This window comes from Rattus norvegicus, chromosome 7, assembly GCF_036323735.1.
Source record: "Rattus norvegicus strain BN/NHsdMcwi chromosome 7, GRCr8, whole genome shotgun sequence".
Taxonomy (NCBI): domain Eukaryota; kingdom Metazoa; phylum Chordata; class Mammalia; order Rodentia; family Muridae; genus Rattus; species Rattus norvegicus.
Genome location: NC_086025.1, coordinates 106,088,725 through 106,107,386, shown reverse-complemented (window position 1 = coordinate 106,107,386; position 18,662 = coordinate 106,088,725). Strand labels below are relative to the sequence as shown.

Below are 18,662 nucleotides of genomic sequence, written 5' to 3'. Positions count from 1 at the left end.
TTGTGTGTGCTGAGAATGTGGGAGGGTCTGCAATTCACATATCTTCCTTTCCAGGATTTGGGTGGATTTCAACCTGATAGTAGTAGGCTGTGGCTATCCCTAACTCACTTACCTCAATTCAACAGATATTACACAGTCACCTTGCCTGATTCTGAGCACGGGACTGTGGAAATGCCTAATCCTGATTCTGCATCCAGGGAGCATCAAATTGGATGAGTGGGTAAGCATGAACATAGGATGGTTATAAATAAGCAACTCAAGAAAGGGTCAGCCATCAGAGAAGACACCAAACAGAGAATTTAAGACACAGCTGAGTAGGGTTCAGGGAACTTTAAAGAGTGTGTTAGGTGGGCTAAGAAGAGGCAAAGGCTTTCTGAATAAACTTCAGTAACTACAAAGGAATATAAAAGTAGAAAAGTAGCATTTTTATAAAGATAAATATATATCTTTATTATATATTATGTATATTATATAATATATTATATATTATATATATGAATATATATATGAATGATTGTGAGCTTCCATATGGGTATGAGGAACAAAGCCCAGATACTCTACAAGAACAGCAAGTGCTTTTGACAGCTGAGCCATCTTCCAGCCTTCTTTCTGTTTTCTTTAGACAAGAATCTGACATTACCCTGTAGGTTCAGCCCTGTGGAGGGGCTTAGCCTTCCTACAAGAACAAACATCAGAGGGGACACTGGGAAACTTCAGCTGGTAGAGTATAGGTGTGCAACTCAGCAAGGGAGTTGAGCATCAACATCACTCCTCTGGGTGTGAGCATAAATATATATATATATATATATATATATATATATATATGTATATGTATACACACACATATATATGTGTATATGTATGTATATCCTCAGAGTAACATGTATGTGTTCTAATAACCATTTGCTGAAAGTAACAAAAATAGAGGTTGAAAGAATCTTATAAAATGAATATCCATCATGAGTGGTTTACATAACTTTTGATGTTACTTGATAACAATGATGTTTGTAGCACTGTTTCTGGGTTAGTTGGCCTGTTTAATCTTCCTTTAAGAGAACAATGTAACAATCATTTAATTAGTCCCTCTTAAAACTCTGTTAAGTATTTATGTGAAACATTTTTCATTCCTTTTCTGGAGATGGCTTCAGTGAGATAGCTCATTTAATGGGGGGGGGCACAGGCAACTTAAACCTTTGGGGGTGGGGAGGGGATTTAGAGGTGAGTGTATGTCATTGGCCAGGGCTAGGAGACTGAAGATGCCTCATTTGCATAAGGAGGAATTCCAGGTGCTGCTGGACATGACTTTATAAGAGGAGAGCAAATTTAACCTGGCTACCAGGATGCATGACCCCTTCTGGTGTGTGTGTCAGGGGTGGGGCAAATGTTGGGGCACAGGGCTACTTGCCCCTAGGCAAGGGGTGGGCAATCATAGCATACCATCATGTTGCAAAAGTATGGCTCAGCTTGGCCCACAGATTGAGATCCTATACTGCCACCCAAGCTTTGTTTCTCTTAGCTCTGTGACTCTTAGAGACTGAGGTCCAGGAACACACTTGGAATTTGCTATGTGTCAAAAATGTCCCCTAGCTATGTATTGCTCCCCCTTCCAGTTTTCCCTGCTCCTGACTTTCTGAGCACAACGTCTCCAAGACCCTGAAGTTTGGGGTGTCTGTCATAGAAGAACTTTGGCAAGGGAGTGATGAGGGAATAGAAGGTTCCAGCTTAAACTTTTCTTGAGCTCTCAGTTGTAGTTAACACGTCCCTCATAAACACAGAGGACATTTTACTGCTATAATTTGGAATCAAAGAAAACTTAAAAGTTTTTAAATCTTCCAACTAAAAGCAGTGAACATCATGCTCACATCCAGATGAAGAGTATTGATGCTCAACTCAGACCCCCTCACTGGGTTGTCCACCTGTACTCTACCAGCTGAAGTTTCCCAGTGTCCCTTCTGACATTTGTTCTTGTAGGGAGGCTAAGCCCCGCCACAAGGCTCAGCCTATAGAGTAGTGTCAAGCTCTTGTCTAAAGAGAACAGAAAGAAGGCTGGAAGATGGCTGGGCTGTCAAGAGCACTTGCTGTTCTTGTAGAGGATATGGGTTCTCTTGCTCGTACCCACATGGCAGCTATCAATCATCTATAGCTCCGATTCCAGGATATTGAATGCCTTCTTCTTGCTTCCATGGGCACGAAACACACACACACACACACACACACACACACACACACACACACACACACACAAGTAGTCCTAGCAAATCACACTCAAACATACAAAACTAAAGTAAATAAAACATTTTAAAGAAAACAGGAAGAATGGCTCTGTAGACACCGCCTGTACCTGGGACCAGGTTCAGTATCTCCCCTCTTTTAATTTGTCTTCATTGAAGCCTTTAAGGTGCCTCCTGATCTTTATGTCATGGAAAAGCTACATAATTCCATTTAAAGCTCCATTGCTTCAGGGATTCTTTTAGGGAACCTGCCTTCAAGCAGACTTCCCCTGATGGAAATGCATGAGTCTCCTCATGCTCAACCTTCTCCTTCATGTCCTGTACTGCAGGGAAACTTAGAGGCGTTCCAGAATTTAAAGAAACCTCAGTGATGGGATCAGCTAGTTCAGGAAACATCACTACCTGGCACTCACACCTCCTCTTTGTTGTTGTACACTGGCAGACCTCACTAAACTATCTTTTTAAACATACCATTGCCGGCATCCATTGACAACCAATCTGTGTCAATCTGCCACACAAAAGCTGAAGCACATAAGCCTCTGCCTACTGGCTTCTGGAAGCTTCATCAATGATTTGTTTGAAGATAGAGGGCAGAGGAGAGAAGGAGAGTGGGGATTGGTTTCTTTGTTGCTGCCTTGGGCTAGCTCTCCATTGATGCCTGTGTTCACAGCATTACCGTAATTCCTACTCCTGGCTCCAGCTTTGAACTCATCTTTTCACTTTGATTCTTTCATTTTCTTCCTCATTCCCATCATACCTGTTGCTGCTGGCTCTCTTCCTCCCTTTATGAAGAGTGCCTTCATTCCGTCTCTCAAAATTCCATGTTAGTAGGTTTGCTTCCTGCCAGACACTCTACCTGCTTTAGCTGACAAGTTGTCTGAGATTGATTACTAATGGCTTCCTGTAGTGGTGTTTTTAGAAGGAATTCTGTGTTCTATTGGTAATGTCTGCCAGTGTGCAGCTGGCAAGGGGTGCCAGGAGTGACATACTTTGGCCTTTCCTAAACTAGATGATTCCATCTCTGAGATTAATTTTAGCTCTAGGAAGTTTCTAGTTTACTCATGAAGAAAGTGATAAAGTCTCCTGAGCAGAAAATTCTGGTGAAAATAATTGAATTCATGATTGGTCAATGGACTGACGCTTTTGGTCAGATAAATCATCAGAGGTACAATGGAAATTTTCTCCTCTATTGCCAGTTAATTTTGAATTTGTTGCCTGGAACAGGGAAAACAGTAGCCACTGAGGCTGAAAGATATGGGAGAGGGGTGTTGGAAAATAGGGCAGGGTATTGGACAACAGTAGAAATGAGGCAAGTATATGAGGATGTCTCAGATCTTGGAGGGTTGAGCTCAGGGCACAACAGGAGAGAAGCTGACATGGTAGAGCCAGCAGGTGCTCCCCAAAGCCAAGAGCTCTGTGAGGAGTTGGGTATGAGCTGAATGTAGACATCTCTCTTCTGTACATTGTTCCACAGTTCTGAGAGACTCTCTAAGGTCGTTTATGCCATGTATATATAACCCATGAAGGATGGTGGTAGAAAAAACCCTGGAAGAACATTAGCCTAGATGAGTCCAGCACCTAAATTCCTCCAGACTATTTGCAAAGAGTCAAGGGAAACACATTCACCTAATCAAAAACCACCATCTATATTGCAACTAGAGAAACTACAAATCTGCCTCCAAGTAGGCTCTTTTCCTTTTACTTGATTAAAGAAGTCAATGGCTTGCATCTGTGAATGCTTTCTAATCTTTCCTCCTTTTGGTCCTCTCCGTGGAGGACTGAACCTTTAATCCTAGTCATTGGTAAATGAGGACAGGGCTAACTGCAATCTGAGTAGCAGTAGATAAATGATATCTGGCCCCCGATACTTGCTTAGTGACCTTCAGAGTCTGAACCCATAATCAGAATGGAGATAGTCATGTTGTCTGTCTCCTGCCTTGCAAGCCTATTTCTATCTTCTGCCTTCTTGACTCTGACTATCTTTTTGTGAAACAACTCTAGATAATACTCTTTTCTCCAAAGAGATAGAGACAGAGACAGAGAGAAAGAGTAGACCTGGCAGGAGGTTTTGAAACCTCAAAGCCCACCCCCAGTGACACTCCACACCAACAAGAGCACACCAAGTCCTTCCCAAACAGTTCCACTAACCAAGAACCCAACATTCAAATATGTGAACTTATGTGAGACATTCAAACTATCACACCTCCTAATTTGTCTGACCACATCTTAAAAAGCTTCTGTAGAATCTTTATCTGCCAGCTACAAACTCTGGGCTGTGTTCCATGTACCCAATCCTCATCCTGGTGAATGAAGCCTGGTGAAGTCCTCCATGGAGCCTTTAGGCCCTCTAGGAGGGTTGCTATGCTAACAGCTCTAACAGTCACGCAGGTACCCCTCTACTCAGTAATTGTTCATTCTTTGCTAGGTGAAATGGCAGGCTTCTGGACTGATTCTTGATTATTCTGGTCTCTTTATAGCTCTGTATTTCTATTCACCCTTCAAAAAAACAGAAACTGGTCTTTTTTTCTGGCAGGAAGAATAACTTTTTTTGCCCTTTCCCATACCTCCTTCTGCAGCTCACAATGTCCAATGCCATAAGGCCCCACTGCCCCCCTCTGTTACTAAGGTGTATCTCTAGCACAATCCACTCCCACATGCCTAGCAGAGGGCTCACTCCCAGTAGGGACCCACCAGAAGTTCATCAATATATACACAATGAACACAAGTCTTTGGGTCATTTCTTCTGCAAAGCACTGGGGAGTAGCCCCTTCCCTTCTGCCTAAGCTTCTGGCATGATCCACACAGTTTGTCCCATCCCTCTGATAAATACAGAATGATATCATTTTGTCTTCCTCACTCTGCTCCCTTACAGGGTGGTTATAGAGTTGCAATAATCACAAGCTTCCCAGGATCCAGACTCTAAAGGGTGTACCCCCTCCTGCTATTGAAAGCAAATGAGCCAGTAATAAATCCCCAATTAGCGATAAGGAAAATTGATTGAACCTTTTTTTTCTTCCTCTGCTTTGTTTAGTGTTCCCTGTAAACAAGGCTATGTGGCTGGCATTCAAGAGAACGGAAAATTGGATTTAAAGTCATTTAAAACCTGCCATGATTAATGCCATGCCAGGTAAGCAATGAAAAAGCACATTAAAAGGCTACAAAAGTAATTCTACTCTTCAGCTAGTACAAGTTACCTTCCCAGATACATATGCATGTACCATCCAGACCCCTCTCCATTAAAGAGATAGAGAGTAGCTCCCCATCTTTCTACACCCAGATCAAATATTCACATAGAATATACTTAGCATGAACATCACATCAGATGCCTACAAGTGTGTCATGTCCTGTGGGATGTATCACGGGAACACACCCAGGAGTACCCATAATAATCTAGTTCAGGTAGACCTGCTGTTATCACCAAATAGCAACACCATGGTCCTATAGGCTTAATTTGGTTGCTTTCGCTTCAATCTTAAAAGGGTGACATTAATTGTAGGAGTTTGAATGAAAATTTTCCACATAGACTTACTTATTTGAATCCTTGTTTCCCAGTTGGTGGCACTGTTTGGAAAGGTGGGGCATCCTTATTGAAGGACTGTCACTGTGGATGGGCTTTGAAACTATAACCTCACACCATCTCAGTTCCCTTGCTCTGCTTCACACTTCTACAAGATGGGAGCTCTCAAACTCCTGCTCTTGCCTGCCACTTACTGTGCCCTCTTAATGTGATGGGGGTCTTAGCCCCTTGGATACTGTAAACTAAAATAAATGCTTCCTTAAGTTGCCTTGGCCAGTGTGTTTTATCACAGCAACAGAAAAGTAATTAAAATACTATTCATAAACTTGTTAGCAATTGATGGGATGCTGTACATGAGGCAATGTAGAGAGTAGCACCTGGGGGAGCATTGGACTATGACTGTAGAGCATCTTACAAATACGGTGCTTGACTTGGTTCAGTTAGGACCCCCCCCCCAACACTTTGAGACTTGAAAATAGGAAAAGTGGCAACCCTGCCTCAGAGGGTCATGCATTTATGCAATGACTCAATATTTTTTCTACTCCTTCCCAGGTTCTGAGGGTTACCTATGGGCAAAGTCTACTGGACACAAGACATTTTCTGTCAACACATAAGTCTGAATGAACTGTTACCTTCAGGTCAGGCAAGCTCTGAAGTCAATGCTGGCTTACATTGGGAAGTGATGAGCCTGGAAGATTCTTTCCTACAGAGACTCTTACCCACTAGCCTTAAGGATATCTATTCTATGTGTTCCTTTTCTATACAATAGAGTTGTATCAGCTAATATTATATCAACTTGACACAAGCTAGAATCATCAGAGAGAAGGGGATCTCAACTGACAAAATGCCCCCATAAGACTGGGTTGCAGGTAACCCTGAAGGGCAGTGGTTCTCAATGTTCCTAAATCTGTGGTCCTTAGTACAGTTTCACATGTGGTGACTTCAACCCTAACATTTTTCTGTTGCTCCTTACTACTTGTAACTTTGCTATTGTTCTGAATTGTCATGCAAATTACAATTCAATTGCAATGTAGATTACAAATTACCATTCTGATATGCAGGATATCTTCTATGTGACCCCCAAAGGAGTTGCCACTCATAGATTGAGATCCACTACTATTGGGCATTTTCTTAATTAGAGTTTGATGGAGGAGGGCCCATCCTTTTGTAGGTGATGCCATCCTGGGCTAGGTGGTCTTGGGTTCTACAAGAAAGCGAGCAGAGCAAAAGTCAGTAAGTAGCGTTCCTTCATGAAGTCTGTATCATGTTCTGCCTCCAACTTTCTGCCTGCTTGAGTTCCTGTCTTGACTTCCTCCAATAATTGCCATGTGAAAATTGCCAAATATTCCCTTTCCTCATCAGTTTGATCTTGTTTGTGTTAGTTCATCACAGAAAAAGGTGTCCCTAACTAGACTGAGATTAAATATGGCTGCACAGGTAGTATATCAAACTTCTTTTATCATCATCTCTAGATTGCTACAATTGCACGGAAATGGCCCAGGTGTTCCCAGTTTGATCTCTTCAGTTGGCAGAATTAGAGCAGTTGTTTTAATTCAACACAACTCTAATACCAGGTTCCTCCTTCAGTGGTTCTTCATCTCTGCCTGACAGTGCACTTCTAGTTGGCTCCTCTCTGTCTGATTTCCCTTCTGTTCCTGCTCAGGTCACTCTAGGACCTCTGGCTTCCTTTCGTGCTCAAATCAAATTGGACTCATAGTTAGCTTCAGGGGAAGCCTGACCATGTGTTGTGGTGAGTGCATGGATGTGGTTTCCATCTGAGGATTCAGTTCAGTAACTACGGTCTGAATAGTGGAGCCTGCTGAGTGTGTTGACAGGAAGGTGCAGAAGAAATGATCCCAGCAGGACCTAGACCATCAGAACAGCAACATGGAGTCCTCCCAACCTTACCATACTTTATCCATTGTTCCCTGTAGCATGTGTTCTTTACAGAGACCTTCATTGTTTCCTATTATATCCTGTGCATATTATGCACGGGGTGTGCAAGTGTATATTTATCTCCTCCTGAGAATAAGCATGTTGAGAGAAACAATTTTCACAATAGTCCCAAACTGGACATTGAAAAACCAAATGTCTACCCACAGCAGACGGCATAAACAGATTGCAAACTCACACTAAGAATAAATGAACTACAACCACAGACAACGTGATGAGTGACTACTACAACACAACCCCAAGGGAAAAGCCAAACCCAACAGAACGAACAGTTTGTGACCCTGTATGCCCAATTTATATGCAAGAGTCATCTCTGGTGTTTAGAATTACATGAGTGTCAGCATTTCCATTTCCTCTAGGCTCCACCCAACAGTAACCTAGCAACAGTCAGGTAGGTATTAGGTTGGCTTGCAATAAAAGGACTGTTTGGCCTGCCTCTCCTTCTCCCTCTCCCCTCTCCCCTCTCCCCTCTCCCCTCTCCCCTCTCCCCTCTCCCCTCTCCCCTCTCCCCTCTCCCCTCTCCCCTCTCCCCTCTCCCCTCTCCCCTCTCCCCTCTCCCCTCTCCCCTCTCCCCTCTCCCCTCTCCCCTCTCCCCTCTCCCCTCTCCCCTCTCCCCTCTCCCCTCTCCCCTCTCCCCTCTCCCCTCTCCCCTCCCCCCTCTCCCCTCCCCCTTCCCCTCTCTTCCCCTCTCCCCTCCCCCCTCCCCTCTCTTCCCCTCTCCTCCCCTCCCCTCTCTTCCCCTCTCCTCTCTTCTTTTCTCTCTCCTTCCACACATTCCTGGCTGGCCTCTTCCCTTCTTTCTCTCTCCTCTCTTTCTGTTCCTAGCTGTCTCCTTTCTTTCCCGTGCCCCAAATAAACTTCATTTTATACTATACCCATTGTATGGCTGTTACCTCGAGGATGAGGGATGCCTCAACATGTGCCTGGTAAGGTACCTACCCTCTCCTGCCCATCACAGCATTACAAAACATATGAACAGGTACTCAAGCAATGACCAGGGATGGGAAGGGAGAACTACTGTTTATGTAGTGGTCTGTTTATGTGGGCATCAGCAATACAAATGTGTTCGTGTTGAAGTAATTCATTGAATTGAATACTGTTTTTTTATACAGTTTGTACTCTGAGAATATGTATAAAAGTAACTTTCATGCTTCATAAAATTATCAAGCGATCTCTTCTCCCCCACTTAAAGCATTCTAGTGGCCTATTTCATCTCATAAAACATTACATTTTATTTTATATAAATGGACATTTGAACACAACAGCTGGATCTTGCCTGTTTTGCAGGGCACTGTCCACCCATCCCTGTAAGGAGACCTCATAACACAGGCAGCATGGAAGAGGTTTTTTTTAAAGAAATTTTTTCTAAAAGTTTATGTAACAATAGTTTATGAGCTTGAAACAACAGTTGCTTCCTAGGAATTAATTTATTCACATCCCAATCACAGCCCCCTCCTCCCAGTGCCCTCTCACACAATCCCTTGAGAAGCTGGAGGTCCCACCTGGGTACCAATCTATCCTGGCCAAAGAAGTCTACCTTGGAACACACATTGCTTGGGCTTAATCCCAGTTCAACCATGTGCCAGCTGTATGGCCAGATTATTAACCTTTCCATACCTCAGTTTACCCAATTGTGAAGTTCAATTTGTTAGAATTATGATGATATTTGAAACAAGTTAACATCAGTAAAGTATGATGAAGAAGAAAACTGTCAGTTTACAGGATATAATTAATGACTATCTGACTCGTTTTCATTTCTTTGGACACATTATGTTCTTTTCGTCCCCAAAGGAGTTTCTATATTCTATCTTCTTTCCTTTGGATGTCTCACTTCATATCAACAACGCAAAGCAACCCCAAATCATATGGCAGAGGGGTTCCTCTTTGACAAGTAGTTCACAGGCTCGAAGCTACTTAACCAAGGTCACAGTGATTTGAAAATTCAGAATTTAAACTTGACCCCAAGCCTGGGTCTCATTTCTGTGTTCACACATTTCTTCTTTGAAGGGAAGCCAAGTCTAATTGATTTTTCTAAGTTTTCTTGTGGCATCAAAGCATAGGGCAGGATGGCTTCTGATGAATTGAAGAGCTTTCTGGAGTTGACAGGGCTCCTGAGTGAGCTTTCATTTTGGTTTAGGGAACAATATGTAACCGCTCAAGGTAACATAACAAATGCATGTTCTGCCACTGGGGTAGAGGAGCATCTGTGGAGAATGGCTAATTGCCAAGCGGTTAGGGCAGACAAATGAGACCTGTGTGGGTTGAGCTGCTGGGAAGACTCCCTGCTAGAGCTGGGGACACTGGCTTTGCAACTGGGGGGACGGCTGCACCATGTGAACCTAATAACCCTGGGTGGTGTGGTTGAGGATAGGACTGCATAGCAACCAGTCTGGCTGGAGCTAAGTATTTATCTTAGAGAAAAGGGAGATTTGGCTGGAAAAATGTTGAAACAAATCCCTCAACAGACAGCTTTTTGGGGGTGTCAGGTTCTAGAGAAGGATGGAGACTGGAAAGGAAGGTGACTTGATTACTGATTTATATTTTCTGTTGTTCATTGTGTGCATGTGCGTTCGTGCTTGCGTGTGTGTGTGTGTGTGTGTGTGTGTCTGTCTGTCTGTCTGTCAGCCTGTTTGTGTGCTAAGCCTGCCTAGCAGTAGCTCTATTCTTCTAACAGGTTCTTTAGCTCTATTCTTCTAACCAGTGTCATGATGTCACTGCAGGTGCTGGATCTCTAGAATTTAGTTGTCTTGCAAACCTGAAATGAACAAGTCCCCTTCTCTGTCTGGCTCCTGGCAGGTGCCATTCTATCCTTTTGGATATGGGTTGTCTGACTTAGTTCCTTTATACACAGGTCTGAGGCCATCTTGCTGCAGGTCTTGCCAATAATGTCTTAGATATATCACCAACCCCACAAGCAATAAAACCAGAGTAGAGAAGGGAGCGATTGCAGACCCAACCCCTTCTGCACTGCAAAGGAAATGATTATGAGAGTGAAAAGGCAAAGCTCAGGAGGAGGAGAAAACATCTGTAGAGCATTTATCTGAAAAGGGTTAATAGCCAACAGAGGTAAGAAGGGTCTCCAAGTAACAGAAAAAAAAAGGTCGAAACAAAGCCCTCAACAGACAGCTTTTACAACAGGTGAGGGTCAGAATAGGTCTTTCTCAAAGATGCATGCGATTGACCAATGCTGTAACTCTTTTGTGTTTAAGTGAAACTCACCTCAGGCTACTTACAAAGTTGGATGATAGTTCTGGAAGAGTGGCTGTAGACAGGGCAAAAACTACTTCTCTGTTCATGCTGCAATTGAACCTGAGACAAAACAAGGCTAAGTCATGTGCCAGGGACAGTGACTGATGGTGCTACCACAGGCTGGGCATACAATGCTCCACACTGATCTATTGTTCTTAAAAACAATATTTTGTTAATTCTTTGAGAATGCCATATAAAGTATTTTGAACATATTAACTCTCTTCCCCAATTTCTCCAGATTGACACCTTCCTTCCTCCCCACTCAATTTTCTATTCACATATTCTCTCTCTGTCTCTCTCTCTCCCCCTGTATATCTCCCTGTGTCTCTGTCTCTCTTTGTTTTTCTCCCTTCCTCTCTCTCTCTCTCCCTCCCTCTCTCTCACTGAAATCCATTTTGTGTCACCCAGTTACTCTTTGGTGTAGGGCTTACCCTGGAGTATGGTCAATATATCAGATGTCACATCAATGAAGAAAACTGACTTTTTTCCTTTCCTAGCAGCTATCAAATACTAATAGCTCTTCAGCTGGAGGTGGGACTTGTGCCTAGCTCTCCCCTCATGCTGTGATTTTGTCTGGTTTGAGCTTACAAAAGTCTTATACATGCTGTCATAACTGTTGTGAGTTCTGTGAGTTCATATAACAAACTGCTAAGTTGTATTCAAAAAACAGTGAGGTTTTTTGTTTGTTTTTGAAGTTATTCACTGCCTCTGCCTCTTACAATCTTTCCATTTCTTTTTTCCTGGAAGATCCCTAAACATTGGGTTTGATAGCCATAAGAAAACGATCCCTAATGAATGACCGCTATATTTGTAGATCAGTGCATCGTTTGACCTTCATCATGGCAACTCTTCATTCCAACAGATCACAATTAAAGCAGAGACCTACAACCTGGTCTGTGTGCAGAGAATAAAAAACTGAAGTTCTTGGCCTTCTGTAAGATAGCTGTAACTTCTGTAAGAGTGCTGTTTTTACCCTTTATCCCAGTTTTAGAGAGCTAGGTTGCATAGTGGTCAAGTAAATCGAATTTGGGGCTTTATTTGCTTGCATTATATCTTTCAACTCTCATTTCCTGACATATCCAGCTGCTGAGTTTGTTAATGGGCACATTATTTCCCATGAGCCTCTCCAGAACCTGGGCAAGGATGTAGGGATCTCTGTGGCAGGTGCATCCCTTCAAGCAGCATCTTTCTTTGGCTGTGATGTTGGCTGGCACGCTCCTACTGCCTGGTCCCCATTGTTTCCTCTAGCTATGTGGCAGCCTGAGCTCTTCCCACCCAAGCTTATGTACCAGGATGCAAATTGAGATTTGGATCTGCAGCAATGTTAAACAAAAGACCCATAAGCGTTCTACAAACATGGGAGGTACCAAGTCTGTGACTGGAAACCAGGATCACATCAGTCCCTTGAATGAATTACAAGTTCATTGCAAGTTCATTGCAATCTCAGTCCAAATAATTGTCTATGTGGGCAGGCAGATGACTTAGAATAAACCACAAAAAAATTTGAAGAGCAGCGAAGAACTAAGACCAATTTTACATCAGAAGCAGTTAAGGCAATGTGGTACTGGTCAAGGAGAATCAAACACAGAAACTGAAAGTGAGCATGTACAGACAGAAACCCATTCATGTGCTGTCACTCTGCCTTGTCATGAGGGCATCCCAGCATCACAATGGGTGAAACATCTGTTTTTACAATAAGTGTAGCAAAGACAATTAGATTACCATTTGGAAAGCCAGTGACCTTGACTTGAAGATAAGTTAAGCTTATGCATAAGAGACAAATATTAAAAGCTTTCACAAGAAATCAAAACACGGACTCTTGATGCTGATAGAGGTCAAGACAGCACACAGAAAGGGTTAACTGGAATTACACAGATATATGTAAGGCTACATATTAAGTTATATACACATGCACACACATAAATGTGTATAAACATGTATATCCAAACTTTAACTCTCAGCCACATTGTGGTGGTTATGGCTCAGTACTTGAATGGGGGAGAAGTGACAATTCAGTCCCTAATAGCTCTCATTATGATTCTTTTTGATTCACATGTCAGACCCCTGCCAGAGGTCACCCTGAGCAAAGGTGAAAGGCTTCATGGTAACGCTGTGGCCTTGCTCAGTTTGGGCTGTCATGTTTTCCAGGCTTCTAGAAGCTACCCTTATTATAAAGTGTTCTAACCCTAGACATATGCTAGAGACAGGGTAGGGGAGGGATATCCCATAGGGTATGTGGAGGTCTCTTTACCTCCTTCCAGAATGGCAGAGGGTCATTTTCTAGTAGGGAGCTAAGGTGGGCTAAGGATGCAGCTTTGTGATGCTGATTTGTTCAGAACTAAGCTGTGGTAGTCATCTAAGAGCTGCAGTCGCGGGTTTTCATAAGAGTTGGCTTACTTAGGCCTTTCATGATTTCTTGAGATCAGTTGTTCTGACTCTTAGGTCTTGGCCTTGGACCTCTCTCAGTTGCAGGAGATGAGAGTGCTGCTGACTTCAGGCTAGCACTTCTAGGATACAGCTTGCAGCTACTGCTTTCTGCCTCCAGCTGTTAAGTGTTCTCCTATAGAATGTCTTTGTCACCCAACAGTAGCCTCTTCATAGTCTCAAATGACAGATGTGTCCTGTGTACTAACACGCTACCTTCCATTTAAATGTCCTCCATGGCTCACTGTCTGCCCTCTGTAACATCAGGCAAGGGCTGTGCTTACAGAAGCAGATGCCAGAGTCATGATGGTTAATGGGGATTGTCATAGATGAATGGAAGGGAAGACATAAGAGCTGAGGTAAAGAGATGGTTTGGTTACAATAAATACCCATAGAGCCCTGGTGGACCAGCAGGAGCTCTGCGCTGAATATTCATCAGTGTTTGAGAGTGGACTGGACTGTTGGTGTCTTAATGTTTTCCTCTGTCTCTGGATCCATATGGACCTCAGAAGGTCATGACTTCAGACACAGTGTCTCTCTGCAGCTGACAGAGCTGAGATCCAGAGGATGCTTGTTGGCTATACTTCTTGATGGTGGATAGCAAGGCCTCCCATCGCCATACCTGGGGCTGCATATAGGTGTCCAGAAGTGGAATATATGACTAGGATCAGCCCATGAGGTGTGCATAATGGATGGACCTGTGTAAAAAGTCATTTTACTGAGATGTCTCCTGGCACAGACTGTAATAATGTCCTTGCAGAAAGGATAGAGGACACTTGTTCAGGGCCATGTGGGTTCTGGGCCCCGTCCTCAGTAAGGTGGGAAGTACAGGGGACGCTCAGGAAATTCTTCTCATCTTTCCTCCCTCTCTTTCTCTCTTATTCCTTCTATCCTCTTCCTTTCTTCTTTCTCTTACTCCACACCAGCTCCAAGAAATTAGAGATCACAGGATGAAGGCTGCGAAGGACCTGGAGTGACTGAGATGGATGAGAAATGAGAAAAATGAGGGGGAGGAGAGGGAAGGGAGGAAAGAGAGTAGGGGGGAGAACCATCATTATATCTACAGTGTTTCCCAACCAGCCACTCCCTGACTACGCAGAGTGGCAGGATGGCTGCATGTCTTGAAGACAGGTGGATTAGAATAACGGCTCATTTGAATCCAGTCACTGGCAGCATGTGGGACTGGATTCACCACCTGAGCACTCCCCGGTGTGCTGGCCTGCCAGAAAGCTGGCAGCAGCTTTGGGGTGAACAGTCTGTATGTGGCTTTCAGTTCTGATGTGGCCAGTCCTGAGGAGCTGTCTGGAATTCAGCCTGAAAACTTTTTTTTTTTTGGAAATGTCAAAGTCAGAGATGGCTGACATGGCTGCTGTCTTTGCTGTCAGCCTGGACCCACGTGACACCTGAGGAGGGCTCAGAGGTGGTGGGTAGTAGGCCAGGAGCTTAGGAGCAAAATGACAGTAAAGAGGACAGCGATTTCACCGCAGCTTGCCCTGGACTGACTTTAAAAGTCTCTTCATAAGAGTGGTAGTGTGAGAGCTACTCATCCTGCTTTTATGTCAAGTGATAACCATTTCGTTGAATACTTAGCAGGCACTACTATGGCCCAATAAGATGAGACAATGATGCCTTAAACACATACATATCTGTCAGCCAGGCAGATTTTACAGCCAGATCTAAGTGATTTTAAGCAAATGGCTGGAATAGCAGGCATGGGAGAGATACCAATATAAAGCCTGCTACTGCATTGTTCTAGTTTGCTTTTCTGTTGATAGGACAAAGCACTGACTGAAAGCAACCCGGGCTTTAGAAAACAGTTATTTCAGCTTATACTTCCAAGTCACAGTGCATCCTTAGGGAAATCAGGACAGAAACTGAAGCAGAAAACCCGGAGGGAGGCTGCCTTCTGGATGGTTCCCTGGCTGGTGCTCAGCTAGCTTTCTTGCATAGTCAGGACCCACTTGATTAGGGTTGGTGTCACCCACATTGGGCCAAGGCCTTCCTCCATCAATTTTCAATCAAGATGATTTCTCATAGACATGGCCACAGGTCAGTCTGACCTGAGAAATTCATCAGTGGATGATGTTTCCTCCTCATGGGGCTTTATGTTGTGCGAAGTTGACAGCAAGATCAATCAGTATTCCCTTGGGAAAGTACCTGGCAGAGAATATCAGGTGGATTTTTGCTTTGCAGAAGCTTTGAGTTAAGCAGCTCATACAGTTCTCTTCTCAATGTAGCTTTCCTGGACACAATGGCATCTCTGTCACCATTACCACCATTTCCGCAACCACCACCATTACTACCACCACCATCACGAAGTGGTCAGTATGTAAAGAGGATGAAGAATACATCTAAATGCCAATGATATTTCTAAGTGCAGTGCCCTAAGTCATGAAAGCAAGCTGAGGCCAAGAAGCTATTACCACAGAGGAACTCACGGCAATGGGAAGACTAACACTGTCCCCACTCCTGCTCTGGATCAGGAATGGGCAACAAAACAAAACAAAACATCCTTTGCTTTGTGAGTATAGACCCAAGAAGCAGGGATGTGAGTGATTGGTCAAGGAACATCTCAGTGCTAAGGCAATGAGGGCAAAACCTATGACAACATGTAGAGATGCTACGCTTATGACTACTTTTCAAATGATAATGATGTTGAAGTTGAAGGTTACCACAAAGAGGTTGAAGTTGGTGGCACTGTGAACACAGAGAAGTCATCATATGCCAAAAGCATACCACATACTACAGCTGTCACTATAACCCCATAATATGATCACAAGTGTGGTAAGTTTGTTAATTTTCTTGAATGGGGAATTGAAGCCCAGAAAGGTAAAACCATTATTCAAGGCTGATACATGGGACAATGGAAAGAGAGACCCTTGCTGCAGACAAAGTGAGATGTGAATCATAATAGCAGAGAAAGTTTCCCCTGGCAAGTCCCAATTCTTAAGTCCAGCAGGAAGTGGCCTCTCAGGGACTTATATTCAGGAGGCAGAAGCTCCTGTGCCGGTTAAGATGCTATGATAGCAGCTAGATTTAATGATGGTTAAAATTCCCTTGGTTTCTGTTCTTTGGGAGTCTATGATAATGTTTCAATGTGTTCAATCGAATTTCCTGGACCTCTTTGCATAAAGCCAAGATTGGGGTTAATCTGCCATCAGGTACCGGGCAGCCATTTGCATGGTCTCTAAGGGGAAAAGGCAAGATTTACAAAGTCAAATCTAATTAAGACACACAGACTTTCCTAAGGAAACAGTGTTTCTGCATCACAATGAAAGGATAAACACAGCCCAGAATAGAGAATCACTAATTTTTCATCACTGCTGGGAACGCAGGTCTCCCTTTGATACTAAGCTTATTGTCTATGCCTACAAATTTCCCAAATTCTCCCCAAGTGACATGGCAGAAGGATAAATAAAAAGCATTTTCTTAAATCCTTCTGGAATGAAAAGGAGTCCCAGTCCTCTGAATTTTGACTTCGCCCAGACTCCTGTCTAACACATTTGTTGCCTCAGGGTCTCCATGGGGAACTGAGTTTACTTGGGAGGAGAGCAGTCTGGTTGGGAAATCACTGTCAGATTAATTATACCAGAATCATGTTAGCAGCATCAGAGCCCACGAGGACATCTCCAAAGCCACTGATTTCACCAGGAGAAAGGAGCAAGAGGCACAGCTCATTCCCTCTACCTGCACATTGTGTTAACCTCCCCCGCCCCATCATCCTACAGAGCTCAGAAGTACATATACAGGTCCTTGAGCCCACGGTCATTGTGTTGGGCTAGATCAGTGCCTATAGGTCATTATATTTTAGATGGCCCTCTGTGTAGGACACTGCTATTTCAAACACTGGCCCTCTGTTCTTGCTGTAGTCTTGGACTTGTGATCTTCATGATGGCTATTCAACTTCTCCCAATACTTTCTAAATAACTTTCTAGTACCAAAACCACACCAGAGACCTGGGGTCCAGGACTGATCCGAGTCTCACTGGTGGTTCCTATTTCTTCCCCTTCCTCTCCTCTCATATACTTTCCTCCCTCCCACACCTCAGCCCATTGTCTAGACTTTCAGTCTCTAGTCATTCTGCCTGAATAGCCCTGATCTTGGCCCTTTGAAAGCCAGACTTGAATTCTAGGTCTCCCCTCTAATATCTCCTGGCACCATTAGCCATAAATAGTCATGGTGGCTAAGTGGGGTCCTCTTCCTCATTGCTGAACTATTTCTTAACTGATAGATTCAGAGAGACAGGAAGTCATTGCTTTCAGTTATGTGCCCCTTCATGATTCCAACAAGCTTCAGTGGATAGTTCAAATCCAATGACCACAAAGATGGTCTTGAGTTAAACTGAATGGTCACAGAACAAACCCCAAAGGGACAGGTAGGGAGAAAGGAAGGGGTCAGTAAACATTGGAGAGATGAAAATAAGAAAGGGTATGTGGAGAGAGAATAATCACAGTATATTAAATACATATGTGAAATTGTCAAATTAATCAATAAATTTAAAAAAGAAACATGTTTTGGTCCCCTGTGTGTGGCAGGGCTCCATTAATCATGATTCATTGTGTGGCTTTCTGCCTCCAGCCCTGGCTTTCTCCTCTAATATGATCCTTTTTCAGCTGTTCACTAGACATTTCTTTCCTGTAATGAGTTTTTTTACAAGGAGTGGGGGAAGCTCATCTTTGGGGATTTTCATAAAGCAGTGATGGTATTAGCCATTTTCCCATTCTCTTTCATGCATTCCCACTGAAAAGAAAGTAGAGGATTTGGAGATGCACACTGTCCCCTGACCTCCATTTTCTGGACCACAGCCCTATCTGCGTTTTTGAGGAGGCCTGCAGGATTCCAGGAACATTTAAGTTAGAGCCCTGCCCCACTAATCCACTGCCTGTCAGGACAACTTGGCCAGCAGAGATGATCTGTTGTTCTCTGATCTCCATCAACTGACCCATGGCTCTGTTGGCTTACCCGAGGAAGTGTGTAGGACCCCAGAAATACTCAGGTCCATCTGGGACACAGCCAGCAGAGGTGAACATGCTAGACTAGCCATTCTAATACTTAATAAAATAGACTTTCAACTAAAACTAATTAAAAGAGACAGGGAAGGACACTTACTTCATACCCATCAAAGGAAAAATCTATCAAAATGAAAAACAAAATGGAAAACCAAAACAACAAAAAACAAAAACCAACAAACATTAAAAAAATGAACAAAAAAAGGCAGGATAGCTAAAACAATCCTGTACAATAAAAGAACTTCTGGAGATATCACCATCCCTGATTTCAAACTGTAT

At 43.4% G+C, this 18,662-nt stretch overlaps 1 long non-coding RNA gene across 1 annotated transcript in view; it reads right to left on the bottom strand.

The window, feature by feature from the left end:
• Positions 1-425: 425 nt before the first annotated feature.
• Positions 426-18,662, bottom strand: part of LOC134479748 (uncharacterized) — a 119,245-nt gene continuing 101,008 nt past the window's right edge. Inside the window, exons 3-4 of the long non-coding RNA XR_010053433.1 lie at positions 10,921-11,010; positions 426-6,952 (exon numbers count right to left, since the gene is read on the bottom strand). This is a non-coding gene — a long non-coding RNA (uncharacterized LOC134479748). The remainder of the gene's footprint in view (positions 6,953-10,920; positions 11,011-18,662) is intronic.